Source organism: Cryptomeria japonica, chromosome 4, assembly GCF_030272615.1.
Source record: "Cryptomeria japonica chromosome 4, Sugi_1.0, whole genome shotgun sequence".
Taxonomy (NCBI): Eukaryota; Viridiplantae; Streptophyta; class Pinopsida; order Cupressales; family Cupressaceae; genus Cryptomeria; species Cryptomeria japonica.
The window spans coordinates 591,109,167-591,118,765 of NC_081408.1; positions in this window are offsets into that span (position 1 = coordinate 591,109,167).

A 9,599-nucleotide genomic window follows, 5' to 3' on the forward strand; every position below is an offset into this window, starting at 1 on the left:
TTTCTTATCAACCAGCTCGAAAATTAAAACAATAATAATATAAAATAATATTATTACAATCTCGAAACTCACAGCCAACAATGGGAGAGGGTAGGTAAGATAAATAATAAATAAATGGGTAGGAAAAATAAACAATAATAAATAATAAATAATGCCATTAACCAATAAATAAAATAGAAAGGGCTAATATAAAATAAATAAATCAAATGCCCAATAAATGTTAAACCACAAATAATATAAATAAATAAATAAACAAGAAATTAAATAATAATATCTTCACAACCACAACTCCCAAGAGGTCCAATCATAACAAGGGGTAAGTAATGAAATAATAACAAATAAATAGCCAATAAATAAATAGATAGATAATAAACAATAAAGAAAATAAATAAAACAATAAATAATTAAATAAGTAATAAATAACCCAACAATAAATAAATAGATAAATAAATAGATAAATAAATAAAATAATAAACAAATAATTAAATGTATGGATACATATAAATGCTCCAGCCAATAATAATTATAACTCAATGCCATTAGTATCTCCCACATACATATAAAATATAATAGTAAATAAATAATATTTCATGCATAATTATAAATGTCAAATATTATGATCCACAAAATAACATTAATAAATAATAACCTTCAATAATTAAGTCAGCAATTATATTTAAATATTAATGCCATCCACTAATTTAATTTAATATTAATAATTTATATAAACTAATTATTTAATTTATAATTTAATTGATAATCACACATTAATATTAAATATTTATATCAACTATTTATTTAATTTTTTTATTATAAACTATGTAAATCCATTAATTTAATTTAACATTATTAAACTATATAAATCAATTAGTTAATAATAATTTAATTAATAAATAATCATAACACTACAAAGCAATCCAACGTAGAATAACACAAGAAACCACTTGACACTAAACAACAACTCACACCAAGACTCTAAACTGACAAGGGTAATCAACTTAAACCTAGTCTAAATTGACAAGGGTAATCAACTTAAACCTAGAGTGTAGAATGGGTTTTCATGTCATCTCCGATCAACTTGTCAGTGGGATAAAGACAAGCTTAAACATGTGAAGTCAGGTAGAGTTGATGTTTAGTACCTGCAAACCTGTCACCACCAATACATATAAACAACTTATGCAATATGTATAACGTAAATACACAGGCAAGTGAAGAGAATCGCAACATCATATCGTGCTCGCAATGAGTGATATGACATTGTCTCTATCACGAATACACTTAAAAGACAGTCACGACAATCGAACACTATCATAAACATCGTCGTATCCAATATAATCATGAATTATGGTTAGTACATGGTTAGATGTCATCAAATAATCATAAAGTAAACTAAGCTATATCAATATGATCTATTAATGCACAAAAGACAAGATGAATCAAGGAGGGGTGTTACATGAAAAGTTCATGAACACCTTCTAGCTTACCAAGCCTTTCATCCTGCTTGTGCATATCCTTCTATACGTGGTAAATGAGAATCCATGAATTATAAATAAGGATAGTCTCTTAAGACTTATGTCTATCAGTATCTTCTATATAGCTATTATTACTTGAATTGATAAAGGAAATCTAATTGGAAGTAGGATTATTGTGGTTATCTGGTTAGAAGTATTATATGACACTAGTTCTCTGTTAATGTGATTCACTTTGCATAAATGTCTCTTTGACTCAAAACATTAGAGCATAGATGTCTATTAGTTACACATTAAGATTTTTATCTTTAAATTAAAGGAATACATTATTGTTTAGCATGCGTACTAAGACATCGAGATAATGTCTCTTCCTAGTGGGGAAGGATGTCACGACCCAAAATTAAGATTGTTAATTTTTACCTTAAATTAGAAATTACACATGATAACATTTTGATATTTTGATGATATTTGAAGTGTTTTAATATGATGATGATATATCTTAACATGACAATTGACATTTTAATAGAATGTTAATTTAATGGTTTATATGATGCTATTTAATGATATTAATGACATTTTTTTTAAACATGATATAAATTATGTGATGATGATATTTGATATTATTTTTATCATGATGATCTAAATACTTTGTTGAGTGCAACATGGATGTAGGGTCGACCATTCAAGGTGACATATGACCAAGGAGGGGTCTCCTAGCTTGTCGACAACTACTCACAGAATGTAACATGTGCACAAAAAAACGCAAATAATAATAATAAAATAAGATAAAATACATTAATATTAAGATCAATAATAGTGATAAATTAATTAAAGTTTATAAATAATGAAGAAATTATAAAATTTTATGATTTTCAACATTAATTAAAAAATTTAAGATTTAAACATGATTTTAAATTAAAACATGAGTTATATTTTAAAACAAGAGATGAACTCTTGTAACTGTAAGTTTAGACCCTCAAATTAGAGAGATAACTCAATCTCTCCTAAAATGCCTAAGTTTTTCCATTTTCTTCTCTCTCTAACTAGAAAATCTAATTGATCTTTGTCCACTTCATCTTCCAATCATTCCTAAATTCTTCCAATCTAGATCCATGTTTTTGGGTTAGAGCACCCCATATAAAGGAGTTAAAAAACCAGAGGGACATCAAATTGAGAGGCATGATTGGGAAATCGAACTGCTAAGAGGAGACTACATCGACTTGTTGGTGTCGAATTTCAGTTTGAATTGCCACTTCTATTTTCTTTTCCCAGTTATTTTTTGGTTTGCATGTAAATTTTGGTGGGAGAGCAACTGGTCAAGGGCGCCTGGGAGGTTCGATCAGCCAACAAGGTGGCCATGCCTCCTCCCTATTCATCTCCCTCTCTGAAATTGTACGACCTTCTCACCACAAATTTGCAAGGGTAATTTCACTATTTATCACTCTAGCTCTACTTTTACTTTTGCATCTTATTAATGGGTCAATCTCCCCTTTGAATTTATATTGCATGTTTTCATACTGTCCAAGCTTAGTTGTTTTTTGGGAAAATAATTTTTTGTCTTTGCAAGATTGATTTGGCAGAGCCAAATCAACTTCCAGGCAGCAATGAGATCATCGCACCCTCCTCTTCTGCTTTCCTCACCACATCCTCATTCCTCCTCACCACAAAATTGGCTAGGTAATATTTGGTTGTCTACTCCCAATTCTCCAATTTCCCTAAAATTGTGGCAGATACAAACATCAATTCATTCTTTTATTTACTGATTTTGATTAAGCATGTTGATCTTTCATATGTCATTTCATTAGCTTGACTCCCTTGCAAATTGATGTGACTGGGTTAAAGTTACAGATTTAACTAATTGATGTGATTGGTAATGGTTTGAATTTGACTCCAGCTAGTGTGGCAAGTTTGACATGGAAATTGCTTTGTCTACAGAGAGAAAGAGGGGTTAGTGCAGGATCACGGGGGACCAAAAAGTGGTGATGTGAAAAAAGTATCCTTTTCCACTCACCTAAAAATGCGAAAATCCATGTTGACTTTTTGCTTGGCCTAGGTGTCAGTACACCTTGGCATGGTAAACACCTCGGTAAATCGGATATCCAATTTTTATAGGTAATTTTAAATTAAAAAATTAATTATATATTATATATAATATATAATAATATATAATACATATTATATAATGTATTATTATATTATATGATGTATTATTATATTATATAATGTATTATTATATTATATAATATAATAATATATTTTTATTTTAAAATAATTTAACTATAAAAATCGGATATCCGATTTCTTTGAGACAATAAAAGACGGCTGTGACAACCTGTGGGTTATTTTTTACCCACAGGCTATGTGAATTCTAGCAAATTCGATATCCGATTTTGTGACCCAAATTTGCAAAAAAATCCAATAAAAGGTAGGATTTCTATTGTTTTTCATCATTTTCATTCAAATTTTTGCATTTTTTTAAATGTTTATTTGTTTTTTCATTCAAAATATGTTTTTTTCATGAAAACTTGGTTTTTTTAAATCAAATACAAATTGTTCAAATTTGTTAACTAAATTCAATTGTTTACATTAAATTAGGTTAAAAATGGGGGTAACAATGAAAACATTGATCAACCACAACCGCAACAACCAAACCATTCTGCACAAAACCCTCATTTGCCAACCCCCCCCCTCAATTCAGGATTTAATTGCACAAAATTTGAACCAATTGAGGGGGATTGCAGATGTCTATCATAGGATCCCTCGCCTAAACCCAATGTTTGATCCCCTCACATCCATCATAAAGAGTATAGAAACCATCACTTGAGAAGCACAATGTCGCTCTTTTGTGGTGAGACTCTATGAGGAAACAATATGCGGATGGCTTGTCCTATAAGGAGATCAAGGATCTTGAGATATCCAAAGTCGTTGTCGCCGCATTGTTTGTGAATCCCTGCACTGCTCAACCCGTAGACCCCTAAAAAAACTTTCTATTAAATGGTGCACAAATGATGATATTATGAAAAACTTTTGGGATCGTTGGTGGATGGTTTTCAATAAACCACCCAACAACAATCTTGATGTCCCCTTCTACATTATCAAAAAATTGTATGTTGAGTTTCTTTTAGGAAAACATGTGAACTACTTTGACATCCAACCTTTCCAAGGTGTGGGTTTAGGTATGCCCCAAAATAGACCTGGGGCAGTTAGAGTAGTCTAGGGCCCATATGTCCCCCCTCCTCCTGTTGATCCCCCACCTCCAGTGCAGCACCCAGATATAATCTGTGAGGCGGCGTCACGGACCATATCGGTTATTCACTCTTTGAGTAGCCTTTTGGTTTCTCAGACTAAGGCAGTAGCTCAACCTTCTTTTGATGGTAGTCATGCATCCAGTGGCACTGACACGTCCTCCTCGGCTCCACACATTTGTGTGCCCCATAGTTGTTTCATGTGTGGGAACCTATGCTTGGGTCCAGTTGGATAGCCTATTGATCCTCCTCTGCACACTGCATATTATGAGGTGCATGAGATGCACGATGAACCAGATGTTATGACAGGGACTGGAGGATATCCTGGAGAGTCCTCGCATGCTAGAGGTGAGGAGGCACCTTCATCATGCATTGATGATGTAGTGGTAAGATTTGTATTTTCACAGTTCATTCTATATTTTAAATCAATATTTATAATCTAGATAATATTAAGTACTAATTTTTATTTGCATGGTCTATTTAACAGTTGATGACAGAGGAGGAGTTGACACAGATCCAGGAGGGCACCTTGACGACCATTTCATTTGGCCTTGATAGCTTTACGATACATATATTATTGCACCTAGTCATTTGTATTTTATTTTACATACATGCTCATCATTTATATTGGTATTAATTAGATTATGTAGTAACTTGCATGTATATCGTGTTTTACTCTTGTAGGGCACAACTAGCGTGAGTGTGGGGCTGTGCGATTCAGGATCTGGTAGTGCAGTTGGAGACAAGAGAAAGGTAATTGAATGCAAATATGATTGAATGAATAGTTTAAATAACTTATAATGATTATACACGTCTAGACATAGATTGATAATTTCACATACTTGTTGTGTATATGTATAGAAAATTCTTGGCTTCACATCCTTGTTGACTACACCCACTATACCTGAAGATGAAGAAGAAGAGATGCCTCGAGCACATGTGTGTTTATTTTATTTTGTGTTTAGTAGATATAATTCGTTATTATCAGTGGCAATTATATGCTAACTTGTATCAATGTCATGTTTGTTAACATATGTAGGTTGTGTATGAAAATATTGAAAACATACCTCCTCTACTAAGAACATACATCAAGAGTCCTCCAAATCCAAAGAGAAAACATGGAGATGAGGTAAACAAGAATAATTCAATTATAGTTCATTTTTATGTTAACTTTTTGAATGTGAGTTATATAATATAACTAATCTTAATCGTGGTTTGTTTTTTCTTGTGCAGGATCATTTAGAGCCGAGCAGTGCGGCGAAGAGGATCGATTTTGATTATCCATCAGTAGCTTAGGATGTTATAGATAGTTTTGAGATGCTTACATGTCTAATTGGCATGTATATATTGTATATGGATGTATACATTCACATATATAGACATACATTTTGTTTGAGTTGGTGTTTATGCCATATTTGTGTATGGACATACACTTGTAATCATTTGACATTTTCATATATACAGAAGTTGATATTTGATCATATAAATTGTTGCTCATGTGTGCATGATGTTATCATTTTAAACTTTAATCTTCAATCCAATAATTAACAATGGTTAATAATGGTTATTTAATGAACAATACAATTCATTTAATTTCATTGTAAGTGTTGTTTGTATAATCTTCAGATTATATATAATTCATTTCATCTAAATTGTAAGTGTTAAATTTGGTTGTCTTTGGCAACTTCACCAAATTTAATGACCTCCTTGCTCATTAGGCCTCCATGAGGACAAATTTGGAAGGCAGGTGTTTTGATGGATTCTCAATGTAAATAAGGTGAAATATAATTATTTTTTATGTAATAAGGTCATCTAGACCAATATTTGTTATGTCTAGTCATAGGTTACTCATATTGGCAAAATTGCTCAAGATTGTTCTACTCGTCGTGATCTTGTTCTGCTCGTCGTGATCTCGTTCTGCTCATTGTGATCATGAACCATCGGTTCTGACATGTCCAGTTAGGCATTCTTACCCTATGTATGCTCCTATTTCACCCCCCCCCCCCCCCACTCAGTCGAACGCTTGGGGTCATACCCTATCGGCATCGTCCCTTGAGCACACTAAGTGCTAAAAATTGTCAAACTTTAATGCATAAATTTGGGGGTCCCAAAAATAATTCTTGTTGCCGCCTTTTTTTGTTGTTGCCACATTAATGGCAGTGGGAGAAATCGGATATCCGATTTTAGTACTCATATTTTAGAGATAGAAAGATTATGAGAGGGGGGAGGGAGAGATTAGGGGAAATAGGGGGAGGGGTTAGGGGAGAGAGAGAGAGAGAGAGAGAGAGAGAGAGAGAGAGAGAGAGAGAGAGAGAGAGAGAGAGAGAGAGAGAGATTAGGGGAAAGGGGGAGAGAGCGAGAAAGATTAGGGGGAGGAGAGAGGGGGAGGAGAGAGAGAGAGAGAGAGAGAGATTAGGGGAGAGGGAGAGGGAGAGAAAGACTAGGGGAGAGGGAGAGAGAGAGAGATTAGGGGAGAGGGGTCATATGACCCCTTAAGACCCATAACAACCCAATATGGTGTCATAAGGGGTCATATTGTGTCCTAAGGGATCATATGGTGTCTTAAAGGGTCATATGACACAATATGACCCCTTAGGACACAATATGACCCATAACGACACAATTTGGTGTCGTAAGGGGTCATATGTTGTCTTAAGGGGACATAGGACCCAATATGACCCCTTAGGACACCATAGGACCCATAACGACTCAATATGGTGACATAAAGGGTCATATGTTGTCCTTAGGGGTCATATGGTATCCCATGACCCCTTAGGACACCATATGACCCCTAACGACACCATATGGTGTCATAAGGTGGCAAGATGAACCATTATTACAATATAAAAAACAATGTCAATATTGCTTACAAAAATTTGACACCTAAGGGGTCATATGGTGTCCTAAGGGGTCATATGACACAGTATAGTGTCATATTGTGTCCTAAGGGGTCATATTGTGTGGTCATATGGTGTCTTAAGTGGTCATATGACACAATATGACCCCTTAGGACACAATATGACCCATAACAACACAATTTGGTGTCGTAAGGGGTCATATAGTGTCCTAAGCAGTCATAGGACACAATATGACCCCTTAGGACACAATATGACCCCTTAGGACACCATAAGACCCATAAAGACCCAATATGGTGTCCTAAGGGGTCATAGGACACAATATGACCCCTTCCCCCTCCCTCTCTCTATCTCTCTCTCCCCTTCCCCAGTCTTATGGTGTCCTAAGGGGTCATAGGACACAATATGACCCCTCCCCTCCCCTCCCCTCCCCTCCCCTCCCCTCCCCTCCCCTAATCTCTCTCTCTCTCTCTCTCTCTCTCTCTCTCTCTCTCTCTCTCTCTCTCCCCCCTAATTTCTTTCTCTCCCTCTCCCCTAGCACCTCTATATTCCTCTCTCTCTCTCTCCTAATATCTCTATATTCCCCCTCTCTCTCCCCTAATCTCTCTCTCTCCCTCTCCCCTAATCTCTCTATATTCCCACCCCTCTCTCTCCCCTAATCTCTCTCTCTCCCTCTCTCTCTCTCTCTCTCTCTCTCTCTCTCTCTCTCTCTCTCTCTCTCCCTCTCCCCCCCACTCCCCCCTCTCCCTCTCCCTAGTATCATATACTAATATATTTATAAATTAATATATTATATATTAATATATTATATATTAATAAACAATAGATTAATTATGTGCAAATTTAGTTATTGAATTTACTTATTAAAATCGAAAATCCGATATAATTGGATATCCAATTTCTATTGTACAAATTTCAAATTTGAAATTTTGGCTCAGGTTTGCTTTGGGATTTGGCTTGGAAGTGACAAGCCTAGAAAGTCAACTGACAAAACGTGTTTTTTAATATTCCTTGATTTTTCAGACTTTACACTAGTGACTGACGACTTTTTTTATAGCCAAAAATGATAAAACGAAAAGGGTTTTTTAAGGACGTTCTCATCTTTCCAACAATATAAGGCTTGTCTTATTTTGACTTTAATAAATTATTATTATTTATTTTCTAATTTAATCTGACAAAAGTCCAGATTGATAGACTGATTGAAAAACACTCATAACTTTCAAACAGTATAAGAATTTTTGAATCTAAAGTATGTGTCACATCCTATGCTTCGTCTACTATAGGGAAAAATTAAAACAAATTAAATTTCATAAGGTTTTGACCAAGTTAAGGTGGTCAGACGTAGGAGTTTCTAAATTTCTGAAAATATGTAGTAAAAAATTCATAAATAATTATTTACTTTATAAAAAATTATAAAAAAATATGTGTCACATCCGAACATGAGTCTAATACTTATATTATAAATTTTATAAAAAAAAATTATGATTTGATTGTGATTAGGGTGGTCAGACATATGCCTACTTCTTATCTTCTTCTTGAAATTTTAGTACCACTGCATTGAAATTTGAAATTTTCATCAAATAGAATTTTTTTTTCCAAAAGACAACTAGTAGCTTAGAAACTACATTCAATTTTCTATAGAACCTCTTGTTACATATTTTTAAAATAATGTTCACAACTTATTCAAATTTTCATGTCAAGTTGCATAACACTGATTTTCTAAAATTTCATTGCCACTTAAGGGCTTGTTTTGGCACACCATGATCCTGCACATACCCAGAGAGCTCCCTCTCTTCCCCCTTCTCACCACGCCTTTCCTCGCCCATTTACCTCACCACATTTTGGGCAATATAATTACTCTGCATTTGATGGTTTCCATTGAATCTTCTCTTGTATATTTTTTTTAATCAGTATATGAAAAGCATCAATATGATTATGTTGCTCGCTAGAGTTTGTTTATTTTTGTTAAGAATGTTTTCATGCACTTCAAATTGAGCCAGTCAACACAAGAATTGGGCTATTGAATTCTT